General features: G+C 45.1%; 1 pseudogene; it reads right to left on the bottom strand.

Annotated features, from left to right (window-relative positions):
• Positions 1-9,822, bottom strand: part of LOC149455346 (uncharacterized) — a 42,427-nt pseudogene extending 32,605 nt beyond the window's left edge.
• Between the last annotated feature and the right edge of the window lie 6,036 nt (positions 9,823-15,858).

A 15,858-nucleotide genomic window follows, 5' to 3' on the forward strand; every position in this document is an offset into this window, starting at 1 on the left:
CCCTGTACGGCCTCCCATTGCTGCTGTCTCCATCGCCACACTCTGCCATGTGCCACTTTCAGGTCTCCTCACACACTGCTGGTGTGTAGAATTTTTTGACATAGGGTGCTGGCAGATTACGGGCCTCCCATAGCTGCTGCCAGGCCCCTAATCTGCCATAGGCCCCTATATACCGCCTCCTCATGCTGCTGCCAGGTCCAGAGTCTGTCATGGGTCCCTGTACGGCCTCCCATTGCTGCTGTCTCCATCGCCACACTCTGCCATGTGCCACTTTCAGGTCTCCTCACACTGCTGGTGTGTAGAATTTTTTGACATAGGGTGCTGGCAGATTACGGGCCTCCTATAGCTGCTGCCAGGCCCCTAATCTGCCATAGGCCCCTATATACCGCCTCCTCATGCTGCTGCCAGGTCCAGAGTCTGTCATGAGTCCCTGTACGGCCTCCCATTGCTGCTGTCTCCATCGCCACACTCTGCCATGTGCCACTTTCAGGTCTCCTCACACACTGCTGGTGTGTAGAATTTTTTGACATAGGGTGCTGGCAGATTACGGGCCTCCCATAGCTGCTGCCAGGCCCCTAATCTGCCATAGGCCCCTATATACCGCCTCCTCATGCTGCTGCCAGGTCCAGAGTCTCTCATGGGTCCCTGTACGGCCTCCCATTGCTGCTGTCTCCATCGCCACACTCTGCCATGTGCCACTTTCAGGTCTCCTCACACACTGCTGGTGTGTAGAATTTTTTGACATAGGGTGCTGGCAGATTACGGGCCTCCTATAGCTGCTGCCAGGCCCCTAATCTGCCATAGGCCCCTATATACCGCCTCCTCATGCTGCTGCCAGGTCCAGAGTCTGTCATGGGTCCCTGTACGGCCTCCCATTGCTGCTGTCTCCATCGCCACACTCTGCCATGTGCCACTTTCAGGTCTCCTCACACTGCTGGTGTGTAGAATTTTTTGACATAGGGTGCTGGCAGATTACGGGCCTCCCATTGCTGCTGCCAGGCACGTAATCTGCCATGGGCCCCCATACCGAGTCCTCATGCTGTGACGTTGCAACAAGGTGGAATTCAACCCTACATATGTTAGACCGCCTTTACGAACAGCGAAAGGCCATCACCGATTTCCTGATGTTAAAAGCGGATAAAGGTACTCCCTGTGTAACTTAGATGTCAGCCATTGGCAGCTCATTCGTGACACCTGCGCTTGCTCAGGCCCTTTGAGGAGGCCACGCTATTCGTGAGTCGGCAGGACTATGGGATGAACGACGTCATTCCTCTGTTGCACGTCCTGGAACAAATGCTGTTAACAATGGCTGGTCAGGGTGCGGTAGACGTGGCGCACAGATCTCAACGCCACATGACCCCTGTGGGGGCAGGACAGGAAGAAGAGGAGGAGGTAGAGGAGGACATTGGTGCTCAGGAATTATTGAGTGAAATGGGTGGTTTTTCCACTCAGCGGACAGGAGTGGAGGAGCAGGAGCATCTGGTAGAGGAGGAGGAGGAGGAGACAGAGGACCCAGACGCACCGTGGCAGTATGCTGTGGAGATGGAGGCAGGGAGTCCCTCGCATTCCTTGGCACAAATGGCCCATAGCATGCTCGGTTGCTTGCGTAGCGACAGCCGAATAATAACCATCAGACAGAGGGATGACTTTTGGCTGTCCACCTTGTTGGACCCTCGCTACCGTTCAAAAATGGTGGCCTTTTTCACACCTGCTGAGAGGGAGGCCAAAATAACGTACTATAAAAACCACCTATGTAGTCAGCTGGTCTCTGCCTGTCTGCGCCAACGTCCATCCTCAGACACTGTGGGCCCTGTGCGCTCGCGTTCCGCTGCCATGGCAGCAGGGGAGGGGTGGTAGGAGCAGTGGCAGCTCCACCAGCAGCGGCTGCCTCAGTCTGCAGTCGATGACGAGTAGCTTTCTTTACCAGCGCAGTGAGGAAACTACTAACCAGCCGCAGCAGCAGCAGCAGCAGCAGCAGCAGCATCAGGTGGACCTGGAGCAGGACCTCAAACAACAGGCTTAGGCCTACTTGGACAGCACCCTGCCAACCGAGGTAGACAATCCCCTTGACTACTGGGCAACGAAACTTGACCTTTGGCCCCAACTAGCTGAATTTGCCCTTGAAAGGCTGTCATGCCCGGCCAGTAGCGTGGCATCGGAGCGCGTGTTTAGTGCGGCAGGAGGTATTGCAACTCCGCGGAGGACACGACTGTCCACCCAAAGTGTGGAGAGACTGACGTTTGTGAAAATGAATCAGGCGTGGATTAGTCTGGATTTCAAACCATCAGTTCCTGACACAACTGACTAAATCCGCCATGAATCATGCCCCAAACATGTGCCACTTTCAGGTCTCCTCACACTGCTGGTGTGTTCCATTTTTTGTCATAGGGTGCTGGCAGATTACGGGCCTCCCATAGCTGCTGCCAGGCCCCTAATCTGCCATGGGCCCCTATACCGCCTCCTCATGCTGCTGCCAAGTCCAGAGTCTCTCATGGGTCCCTGTACGGCCTCCCATTGCTGCTGTCTCCATCGCCACACTCTGCCATGTGCCACTTTCAGGTCTCCTCACACTGCTGGTGTATTCCATTTTTTGTCATAGGGTGCTGGCAGATTACGGGCCTCCCATAGCTGCTGCCAGGCCCCTAATCTGCCATGGGCCCCTATACCGCCTCCTCATGCTGCTGCCAGGTCCAGAGTCTGTCATGGGTCCCTGTACGGCCTCCCATTGCTGCTGTCTCCATCGCCACACTCTGCCATGTGCCACTTTCAGGTCTCCTCACACTGCTGGTGGGTTCCATTTTTTGTCATAGGGTGCTGGCAGATTACGGGCCTCCCATAGCTGCTGCCAGGCCCCTAATCTGCCATGGGCCCCCGTACCGACTCCTCATGCTGCTGCCAGGCCCGTAATCTGTCATGGGCCCCTGTTGTCGCTTGTTGGCATATTCCGCTCGTTCAGATGCTCCTTCTCCTGCTACTCCTCTTCACGGATTCCGTCAGCAGTCTTTCTTGGAATCCGTTTCCAAGAGACAACAGTTTGCGAGCACGCACCAGACGGTGCAGAAACTGAACGTCCTCCTGTCCAAGTTGCTGCTGCCAGGCTCGTAATCTGTCATGCGCCCCTGTACTGCCTCCTCATGCTGCTGCCAGGTCCAGAGTGTGTCATGGGCCCCCGTACCGACTCCAAATGCTGCTGCCAGGCCCGTAATCTGTCATGGGCCCCTGTACCGCCTCCCCATGCTGCTGCCAGGTCCAGATTGTGTCATGGGTCCCTGTACGGCCTCCCATTGCTGCTGCCAGGCCTGTAATCTGCCATGGGCCCCCGTACCGACTCCTCATGCTGCTGCCAGGCCCGTAATCTGCCATGGGCCCCTGTACCGCCTCCTCATGCTGCTGCCAGGTCCAGAGTGTGTCATGGGTCCCTGTACGGCCTCCCATTGCTGCTGTCTCTATCGCCACACTCTGCCATGTGCCACTTTCAGGTCTCCTCACACTGCTGGTGGTTTCCATTTTTGTCATAGGGTGCTGTATGGCCTCCCATTGCTGCTGCCTCCACCGCCACACTGTGGCTCCACACTCTGGTTTTGGCCCCGTGACTGGCCAAATGAGTGAAGTGTGCGGTGATTCTAAGATCGACGGCACTCATCTGCATGTCATACTGCCTGACAGTATTATTTCTCTTCCCCAGCAGACTCCAAGGGCATTTAAATTAAAGGTACAGTGTTCAGCACTAATATTAAGTCTCTCTGAAGCCTAGAAACACCCTTTTTTAAGTTAAATTCACAGCGAATATATTCGACTCGAATCGAAATTTTTCCACGAATTCGCCGAATCAGTCGAATCGAATTTTTGAATACTTCGCTCATCTCTACTCATTATGCACATGGTGTATACAAAAACAAAGAGTATATATTTTTTTTATTACAAAAGATTTTTATTCGATCTCATGATACACACTAGGTAAGAAAGTACCATAAGCATCATATGTATACAAAATGCATATATCATTGCTCTACAATTTTGTGTTTGAATGTATATAAAAGCAAAAAAGAAAAAGTATCACGCAAACCAATCCTAACACGGATATACAGATGAAATTTGAGAGAAATCTAACTTTGCTGCCGGAGCCACGTGGAGGCCCGGTGGCCATCTTGAATGCTGGAGGGCATTCACTTGCACCTATCTATGCTGCTGCACTTTACATGCTGATTTTACCCATTTAATATTTGCTTTGGCTACCTAATAAATGAGTACTTTAATTACTACACTATGGATACTTTCCTTGGTCTACCTTGAGGAGCTTTAATATTTCTAGAGCCCTGCTGTGATCCATCCACCAGACCTAGAGAGGGGGATTACCTGTAATCCAGGAACTTTCACCTGCTCATCCCTTAAAGGGGACCTCTGGCACATCCGATCCAGTTCCATCTTATGAGGGCAGTACTTCACCATGAGTTCCAGTCCAGTCCTTGACCAGAGAAGAGGGATCTTCATGAGATTTATATAGATTGCGTATTTAGAATACGCTTCTGGTTAGTGCGCATTTGTATCATATGCACGGGGAGCACCATCACAGGACTGGAATTTGATGTGTTTTCACTAACAACTTTATTTGTCACTGACTGATTGATACTCACCATTATTTACTGCGTTACTTATCAGGCAATTTTTATTGACTATCAGCGCTGCATATTATTGTTTATAGTATATACAGTACGTTTTAACACCTTAGCCCACTTTAGTAACCTAAAAGTGAGCACCACATTACAAGGAGTTTATAAATATATTATTTTCCATTTTATCACTAGTCAGGTTCTTAAGAGTAAAAGTTACAAACAAGATTTTTATGCTTACTGTAAATATTTTACTTGAAGTCCATTGAACACAGTATAATAATAATTCTTGGGCATGTGGGTTTTACTTGCACTTACAAGAGGTTTAGACACTGCCAAAAATAAAAAAACTAAACTAGGCTCAGTTTTGTGAGCAAGCAGGGCATAAGGCCTAATAACAGAGAGGGATTATGTCTGTGTCCCGCAACAGACTTCAAGAAAAAGATTTGTCAGTAATGATAAAAATCTTTTTTTTAATTCTTCATTCATTAACCATTTCAATACCGTGCAATTTTACAGCTTCCTGCCCAGACCCATTTTCACCTTTTAGTGCTGTCGCACTTTGAATGACAATTGCACGGTCATGCAACATTGCACCCATATGAAATTTTTATCATTTTTTTCCCACAAATAGAGCTTTCTTTTGGTGGTAATTAATCACCCCTGAGTTCTTTATTTTTTGCACTATAAACGAAAAAAGACCGAAAATTTAGAAAAAAAATAAGATTTTCTTTGTTTTTATTATAAAATTTTGCAAATAAGTAATTTTTCTTCATAAATTTAGGCAAAAATGTATACTGCTACATACCTTTGGTAAAAAAAAAACAAATCGGTGTATATTATTTAGTCTGTGTGAAAGTTATAAAGTCTACAAGCTATGGCACCAATCATTGCAAATTGATCACACATGAAGCACTGATGGCCTATTTCATTTCTTGAGGCCCTAACATGCTAGGAAAGTACAAATAGCCCCCAAAAGACCCCTTTTTGGAAAATAGACAGTCCAAAGTATTTAGTAAAAGACATGGTGAGTTATTTGAAGTTGTAATTTTTTCCCACAATTCTTTGGAAAATGAATAAATTATTTTTTTTTTTTTCACGCATAATTGCCAAAATAACAAGTTATTTCTCACACCTGGCATAGACATACTTGCAATTGCACCCCAAAATGCATTCTGCTACTCCTTCTGAGTATGGCGATACCACATGTGTGAGACTTTTCCGCAGCTTGGCCACATACAGAGACCCAACATCCAAGTAGCACCTCCATGCATTCTAGGAGCATAAAAGGGGCATAAATTACACATCTAATTTCCTGACTCCCTATCACAGTTTTGAAGGCCCTGGAGCACCAGGACAGTGGAAATACCCACAAAATGACCCCATTTTGGAAAGCAAACATCCCAAGGTATATTCTATCAGGCATAATGAGTCTTTTGAACATGTTATTTTTTTCCAAATGTTTTTAGAAAATGTGGAAAGAAAAATGAAAACTTTTTTTTTCACACAAAGTTGTCAATTTCCAAGATATTTCTAACACACAGCATGTACATACCAAGAATTATGCCCCAAAATGCATTCTGCTACTCCTTCTGAGTATGGCGATACCACATGTGTGAGACTTTTCCGCAGCTTGGCCACATACAGAGACCCAACATCCAAGTAGCACCTCCATGCATTCTAGGAGCATAAAAGGAGCATAAATTACACATCTAATTTCCTGACTCCCTATCACAGTTTTGAAGGCCCTGGAGCACCAGGACAGTGGAAATACCCACAAAATGACCACATTTTGGAAAGCAAACATCCCAAGGTATATTCTATCAGGCATAATGAGTCTTTTGAACGGGTTATTTTTTCCAAATGTTTTTAGAAAATGTGGAAAGAAAAATGAAAACTTTTTTTTTTCACACAAAGTTGTCAATTTCTAAGATATTTCTAACACACAGCATGTACATACCAAGAATTATGCCCCAAAATGCATTCTGCTACTCCTTCGCAGTATGGCGATACCACATGTGTGAAACTTTTCCGCAGCTTGGCCACATACAGAGACCCAACATCCAAGTAGCACCTCCATGCATTCTAGGAGCATAAAAGGGGCATAAATTACACATCTAATTTCCTGACTCCCTATCACAGTTTTTAAGGCCCTGGAGCACCAGGATGGTAGAAACACCCACAAAATGACCCCATTTTGGAAAGCAAACATCCCAAGGTATGTATCAGGCATAATGAGTTTTTTGAACATGTTATTTTTTTCCACAAGTTTTTAGAAAATGTGGAAAAAAAATGAAAAAGTATTTTTTTTTTTACACAAAGTTGTCAATTTATAGGATATTTCTTGTATACTCGAAAATACATTTTACTACTCCTCCTGAACATGACAATACCACAATCTGAAACTTTTTCACAGCTAAAGAAAGGATAAGCAAAAGATTACCTATGGTTTTAGGAGAGCATTGGACCAGGAAGCAGGCAACAGCAACAGGATTCGACCAGGCAGCAGGCAGGAATATAGTGGATAAACAAGCCAGGGTCAGAACAGGCAGCAGGCTGAGATCCAGGTAGAAGGAAGAAACATGGTCCATAAAAAGTCCTAGGTCAGTCCAGGCAGCAGGCAGAGATATGGTCAGCACAGCCAAAATATTGGTCCTAGACAACAGGCAGGAACATGGTCCATAAAAAGTCCTAGGTCTGTACAGGCAGCAAGCAGAGATATGATTAACCTGTGTTGGTTTGTATTGGTCCATGCAAAGTATTGGTCCAGGCAGCAGGCAGGAACATGTCCCGAACGTTTTGGGTCAGTACAGGTAGCAAGAGGAGATATGGTCAGCACAGCCAAAGTATTGGTCCAGGCAGCAGACAGGAACATCAGGCTTAGGGCCTTGATCAGGTAGGACTGGGGCACAGGGGTAGAGGCTTCGTCCCACCCAATCTCTTCGAAGCCTCCGGACAACAGACCCTATTCCGGGACTAACAAAACCCGGAGAAAACCAAAAACTGGTTTTTATCTATTCTGAAGCCCCTCACATATGCGAGACCCCTGTGTTATCTTGAATCCCACTACTGCAGTAGCAGGGCAAAAGATCAATCCAAGCAGCAGGCAAAAAACATTGTCGATTTAACAGGCCAAGGTCAGTCCAGGAAAAAGGCATAAACATGGTTGATAATCCAGACGGCAGGCAGAAGCATAGTCGATAAACAAGCCATGGTCAGTTTTGGTGAAAAGCAAAAATGTGGTGTAGAAGCAATTCAGACGGCAAGCAGAGGCATTGTCGGTAAACAGGCCAGGGTCAGTTAAGGTAGAAGGCAGAGGCATGATAAATCATGGCAGTAGGCAAAAGATCAGCACAGATAACAAAAATGGGGAAGTTGTAGGCTGTTGAAAATATGGGGAACTAATATCTTATTATAGTGTGATAACGTTTGAACCAGTCTTCGAAGCATAGGCCTGGTTGGGAGGGACATTGGGGACAATGAACACTGGTGTCTTTCCTAATTCCCCTTCTGCTGCATACCTTACATATTTTTCAACGTCTTCTTCCTGTTTCTGATGCTGGAATTCTCTCAGGGAAATGGCGTTCATGCAGTCTGCTGACACAATCGGAGCGAATGGTTTGTGGTGGAGATCCTTGCTGATAGATTAGGGCAGTGATGACATCTTCAGTGTATTTGAAGAGGTGGCTAGGTCTTTCAGTTGATTTTTGATAGATTATATATGAATTATAAATTGCCATGTGGAAAATGTATATTGCAGCTTTTTTGTACCAGTAGAGGGTCTTCCTTGTTGGTAAGTATGGCTGCAGCATGCGATCGTTTAAATCCACCCCCCCCATGAATTGATTATAATTGAAGATACACTCTGGCTTTTGGACTTCCCCTCATCTTCTATGAATGTCCACCATGATGTCATTATGGATTGTGGACAGGACATAAACATCTCTCCTATCCCTCCATTTCACGGCCAGCACTTCCTCGTTCCTAGCACTTGCAGATTCCCCTCTTTGTAGAGTCGTTCTAATTAAACTTTGTGGGAAGCCCTTCCTGTTTGGTCGGACAGTACCGCAGGCCATTGTTTTTTCAAGGTACAGGTGGCGGAAAAGGGGCAGGCTTGTATAATAATTGTCAAGATAGATGTGATACCCCTTTTGGAGGAGTGAAAGGCCAGGTCCCAGACAATTTTGCCACTTATGCCAATGTAGGTTGGGCACCCAGGGGGCTGAAGGTGGGAGTCTTTGCCTTCATACATGCGAAAGGCATGCACATAACCCGTGGCACTTTCACACAGCTTGTTGAGCTTAAGTCCATACCTGGCCCTCTTACTGGGCATGTATTGCTTGATTCCCAGCCGGCCAGTAAAGTGGATAAGAGATTCGTCCACACAGATGTTTTGGTCAGGGACATAAACTTCAGAAAATATTCTAGAAAAAAAAATAATTACGGGGCGAACTTTGTACAGTTTGTCAAAGCCTGGCTGATCTCGGGGAGGGCACTGGGAATTATCACTGAAATGCAGGAAACGCATTATCATATCATAACGTGACCTGGACATTACGAATGAAAATATGGGAATGTGATGGATGGGGTGGGTGGACCAATATGAATGTAGTACATTTTTTTTTGTAAGCCCCATGTTGACCGTAAGGCCCAAAAACAATCTAAGCTCTTCTAGTGTTAGCGGTCTCCACTCGAATGGACGGGCATAACACGAATTGGGGTTGGCTGCAATAAATTGTTGGGCAAATAGGTTGGTTTGATCGACAATTGACTGAAGGAAACTATCAGGAAAAAATAAATTTAAAAAATCAATTGGGGAAAAATTTTCTGTGTTGATCTGCACTCCTGGTTGTGCGGTGAAAGGCTGGATTGTAGCTGATCCTGTGTTGGAAGGCAGCCACAAAGGGTTTGCAAGAGAGTTTGGGAGGCAAGTTTGGGACCTGACTCTTGGGGTCTGGCGTGATATCCCATTGCTGGTACTGGGCCTGTCATCCTGGGGTCTAGCTCTGTTGGTGTTTTCTGACTGACCATTTGTGTGTAATGGCACTTGTATGTTGGCGCTGCTCGTTGTTGCCTGCTCTTCAGAGCGTCTTACTCTTTTTGTAGGGACTACTTCCTCTTCCGATTCGGTCACCGATCCACTGCTTTCTCTTGGCTCGTAATCAAAATCGGAATCGGACGGTGAGAGCTCCCCGCTGCTCTCATCCGTCATGCTCAGGATTTGGAAAGCCTCCTCACTAGAATAATATTTTTTGGACATGTTGGCAGTATGTCAGGCAACTGTAATGGGTAACTACTGATGGGCTGCAGTGATGGTGGCTTTTATGGGTACTCTGATGACAGGCTGATGACAGGTACACTGACAGGCTGCACAGTTGTATGCGCTGACAGGTACGCGGTGATGGGCTGCTGACAGGTACGTGGTGATGGGCTGCGGACAGGTACACTGTGATGGACTGATGACAGGTACACTGTGATGGACTGATGACAGGTACACTGTGATGGGCTGCTGACAGGTACACTATGATGGGCTGATGACAGGTACACGGTGATGGGCTGGTGATGCACTGACAGGTACACTGACAGGTACACTGTGATGGGCTGCTGACAGGTACACGGTGATGGACTGCTGACAGGTACACGGTGATGGACTGATTACAGGGACACTGTGATGGGCTGATGACAGGTACACGGTGATGGGCTGGTGATGCGCTGACAGGTACACTGTGATGGGCTGGTAATGTGCTGACAGGTACACTGTGATGGGCTGAGAGGTACACTCTGATGGGCTGACAGGTACACTCTGATGGGCTGACAGGTACACTCTGATGGGCTGACAGGTACACCGTGATGGGCTGGTGATGCGCTGACAGGTACACTCTGATGGGCTGACAGGTACACTCTGATGGGCTGACAGGTACACCGTGATGGGCTGGTGATGTGCTGACAGGTACACTCTGATGGGCTGACAGGTACACCGTGATGAGCTGGTGATGCGCTGACAGGTACACCCTGATGGGCTGACAGGTACACCCTGATGGGCTGACAGGTACACCCTGATGGGCTGACAGGTACACCGTGATGGGCTGACAGGTACACTGTGATGGGCTGACAGGTGGGCTGACAGGTACACTGTGATGGGCTGACAGGTACACTGACAGGTACACTCTGGCAATCTATAATGTGCTGCACTGTACTGAGCTGTAACTCACGGTTCCCCTTCTTCTCCTCACACAGGATCCGTGTGTGAGGAGAAGAAGTGGTGACAACAAGTGACAGCTCTTTGTTTATACTTCTGATCGGCTGTGATAGGACACAGCCGATCGCAGGGTAAACAGCCAATTGTATTGGCTGTTACCCTAATCAGGGAAAGCGCTGTGTCCATGGGACACAGCTGGCAAGATACCGGCTCGCTGCGCCGCCGGGGGCGCGCTGCCGGGGGCGTGCCGCCGGGGGCGTGCTTTGGGGGCGTGTCCGGGAGGAAGCCAAGTGACAGCTCCTTGTTGCTACTTTTGATCGGCTGTGATAGGACACAGCCGATCACAGGGTAAACAGCCAATAGTGTTGGCTGTTACCCTCATCAGTGAAAGCGCTGTGTCCATGGGACACAGCGGACATGAGACCGGCCGGATGCGCGCCGCTGGGGGCGCGCTTTGGGGGCGTGTCCGGGACAACGCCATATGGCGTGTACCCGGAAAGCTGCAGCGCTTTTCAAGCCGCCAAACGGCTATTGGCCGGGCGGCTAATGGTTAAGAGACATAGGATATTGGTAATGTATGGATATAAAGGGCGTCATCCAACTGTGAGGTGGGAAAAAGCCACTGAAAAATCCCACATATGTGGAATCTTACTATAGGAGCAGGGGCGGACTGACAACTCATGGGGCCCCCGGGCAATAGCGGATCATGGGGCCCCTGTGTCCTTGCCCAAACTCAAAAAAGCCTATGAAAAAGGTACCAGGGGCATCTCATGGGGCCCCCTACTGACCCCGAGCCCTCGGGCAGTGCCCGAGTTTCCAAATGGTCAGTCCGCCCCTGTATAGGAGTAGGAGAAGGAATAAATACCTTAACATAGGCTTGATAAAGAAGACAGCCAATATGAAGATTGTCAGCTCCAAGGGCATGGCACTGAGGATCAGCATGGTGTTCCAGAGCAAGGACATATAATCCCAGAGGGAAACTCTAAACCATGTAGGTGTAATGAACCTCAACTAGCAAAGTGAAGGACAAACAATTGTTCATTTCAAGGACAATAGGTTGAACAACTATATGGACATGAGAATAACTCCAACAGGTAAGGTGGTGAACAAAAAGTTAGATTATGAGATAGAAAAGGCCTTAGCCTAGCATACCTAACCCCTGACCTCAGGGAATGGTAGTGTGCACAGGCAAGGCTTGCCTAGAAAAAGACCAACCAATTAACAACTGGAGGCTTAAGTAAAAACACCCATAACCTATGACTTCAGGGAGAGGGAGGTCAAAATGAAAAGGATGTCATCTGAGAGGAAGTAATCTCTAAAAGAGACAAATGCAGATATTATATCCCTCTAACCAGAACATCTAAAAGTGGAGAGGGCTAGTAACATTGAATCCTTAAAGGGTAGGCAGAGGTAAGGATGCATTATATTGTAATAGATGAACAAGGACAATAGGAGCAGAAGGAAGAGAAGCAGTCCTTCCAGTTCATAGACAAAATTAGTTTAAGGATGTATAGCCATACTATAAATGTATTTAAATATATAATTCTAATAATTAGAAAATCTGGTCCTGTATCTTTCCTTGGCTTCTTTATGCACATTAATACAAATTTTTAGCTGGGGTGCCCAAACTTTCGATCCCCACTGTAAGTTGTTGGTCCAAGATGCCAGCAGGTAAATCACTAAGTGGCTCATTTCGCTGACTTTCTTCTGCTATACACCACACAATTACTTTACAGTGTCACTTGCATTTTACAGCCCATTCATTAATTGCATGCTGTGGTGTGGTATTTTACAAAGTTATCTCTGTTTTATGCAGAAGAGAAAACCTTGCGATTGGAGGAAAGATAGGTCACATGACCTCAATTATTTTATTAGCCCTCTGGTGCCTTAAGAGTTCCAAAACAGGAAAAAAATTAACCACATTTGTAAAGTGCATCACTTTGATTTATAAATGTATGATGTTTTTAAAAATCAGTTTTAAGTCCAGCCTCCTGTAGCAGCCCCACATACCGGTAATCCCTGCCATCACTGTAGCATGGGCTAATACAATGATTATCCCCAGAGGTTTTCTGAATATCAAATATGGATACTTGTATTGAGCTAAACTGGAGCAATGTAAGTTTGCAGAAAAAAATAATTCCTGGAGTTATGCTTTAAGTAGGTGTATGGCCACAGTAAGGCCATACTGCAGCGTATGACCCTATGGACCCTATGAATGTGTTATTGAAGACTTTGTAGTCGTAATGAACTTGTAAGGCTATCATGTTTCAGACCAAGTTGACAAAATACCACTATTTCTGGAATGGGAAAAAATAGAAGTTATTTAAGTTTTACATTTGTAAGCATAGTATAAGCCATTAGACATTGTTCAGTGATACCCTTGGGATTTCATTGTTTTTAAAGATATATGTTTTCAAGATATGTTTTAGTTAGACATTATAAAATTCTATATATGAAAACTACGCATTTCTACATCAATGTGAAAATCGCCTGTTTTTCCAAAAGTTGTTTAAGTCTAAGAATCAAAAACATTCTTGCTAAAATCAGTGTTTTTGCAATATCGTTGTTTATAAAAACAATTAGGCTCACTGTCTACACAAGCTTTTTCTGTTTTAGACCAAGAAGCAGACTTGAGTACACTTGAGAAACTAACAGTGGCAGTTTGCATGTCTCCCAGGCAAAGATTTCAAAACATATTGGAGTTTCAAGATGTGCTGTTCAAGCTATTTTGAAGAAGCACAATGCAACAGGCAGTGTTGAGGACTGTAGACAAAGTGGTTGGCCTAGGAACTTACTGTAATGCAGCAGATGAAAGACACATCATGCTTATCTTTCAATGATATCGGACGATGTCCAACAGTACCACGAGCACAGAACTGGTAGAAACCAGTGGGATGGAGGTACACCCATATACTGTCTAGAGAGGTTTGGCCAGAAGTGGTCTTCATGAAACAATTGAGTCTAAAAAGCCATACCTCCGATGTGGAAACAAGGCTAAGTGATTTGATTATGCATGAAAACATAGGATCTGGGGTGCAGAAAAATTACAGCAGGTGCTCTAGACTGATGATTCAAAATGTGAAATATTTGGCTGTAGCAGCAGGAGGTAGTTTATTCACAGAGAGGTACAAGAATGAGTGTCTGCAGGCAACAGTGCAGCATGGTGGAAGTTCCTTGCAAGTCTGGAGCTGCTTTTATGCAAATGGAGATGGAAATTTGGTCAGGATCAATGGTGTACTCAATGCTGAGAAATACAGGCAAATACTTATGCATCATGCCATACCATCAAGGAGGTGTGTAACTGGCCCTAAATGTATTAATATATAACATTTTTTCAATACAATTTATCCTGGGAGATATTGGATATAAAGCTTTGGAAGCAAATTGATACAAAGCAGAATGGGTGACTGCTTCCATGTTGATTTCACCAAATTCTGAACCTACCATCTGAATGTCGCAGCTAAAATCGAGACTCATCAGACCAGGCAACATTTTTCCAATATTCTATTGTTCAATTTTGGTGAGCCTGTGTGAATTGTAGCCTCCGTTTCCTAGTCTTAGCTGACAGGAGTGGCACTCGGGGTTGTCTTCTGCTGCTGTAGCCTATCTGCTTCAAGGTTCAATGTGTTGTGCATTCAGAGATGGTATTCTGCATACCATGGCTGTAACGAGTGGTTATTTGAGTTGCTGTTGCCTTTCTATCATCGCAAACCAGTCTACCAATTCTTATCTGACCTCTGACATCAACAAGGCATCTTTGTCCACAAACTGCTGCTCACTGGATATTTTATCTTTTTTCAGTGAACTCTAGAGATCTTTGTGCGTGAAAATCCCAGCAGTTTTTGGAATACTCAGACCAGTCCGTCTGCAACCAACAACCAAACTACATGCAAAGTCACTTATGTCCCCTTTTTTCCCCATTCTGATGCTCAGTTTGAACTTCAGCAAGTCATCTTCACCACATGTAAATGCCCAAATGTATTGAGTTGCTGCCATGTGATTAGTAGATTAGCTATTTATGTTACCAATCAATGGAACAAATGTACCTAATAAAGAGGCAGGTGGGTGTAGACTTTTCTCATTAAACCACTTAAGCCTAAATGTTACATAACTGTGTAAAATAGTCAATTGCACAAAAAAGGTCGTTTCATAGATTAAATCAACTTCTTCATCAGCATATGTGAAAAGGTATTCATGATATTTACCCATCTATGTTGAAGTAGTTCAGGGGTCTGTACATCAATATATTGTACCAAAATTAAAGAGCATGACCACCAAAGATATTTTAAAAAACAGATAAAAGAAGTCCCTTTTTGCTCATAAACATCTGAATAGTGTTCCAGCCATAAGATGCCATTCTCTGCTGGGTCTGTAATGTCCCTTGGCATGAGCTGACCAGCCCCTGAACTAAGTCATCTGCAGTGAGAGACCTAATACTTCACATTCTTACCTAATCTGAACATTTTATATTGAACAACATTGATTTCTTTGGTTTAGAAAAGGTACTCAGTAGACTATTATCCAACACCATTTTGAAAATAAACACATAGGGTAGCAAAATATGTCTCATTATATTTCCCCACTTTAGTTCCAAATATAACCTTACTGTAACTTTGCTAATTATCTGCAGAGGTGCAAGTTGTACATGTTGACTCAATACGAATTTTACAACATTTTAGGTTAATTACCATGGTGCTAATAACATTCTCATTAAGATACTAACAAGACTTTGAGAGGCTCTTAAATCAAATAAATGTGTAGTATTCTTTGTAATTGTCCTGATAATGAACAATTTAAGTTCTTTAAAGTTAACTTATTCTGTAAGGTTACTGAGCACTCACTGAAATATTCATTAGGGGAAGTTATTATAGATATATTCTAAGAGCTTATCATTATTATCTTAAGAATTCTGTGAAAAATGAAGCGGTTTTGCCTCATAGGGATTCAAAGTAGGTTAAAGGGCTACACTTTTATGAATTCAACATTATGGAAAATAACCAACAAGATTTTGGTAAACACTAGCATAACAATATCCCTTATCATGTATTG

This window comes from Staurois parvus, unplaced genomic scaffold, assembly GCF_062004578.1.
Source record: "Staurois parvus isolate SC_StPar_1 unplaced genomic scaffold, SC_StPar_1.0 ptg000396l, whole genome shotgun sequence".
In the NCBI taxonomy this organism is placed as follows: domain Eukaryota; kingdom Metazoa; phylum Chordata; class Amphibia; order Anura; family Ranidae; genus Staurois; species Staurois parvus.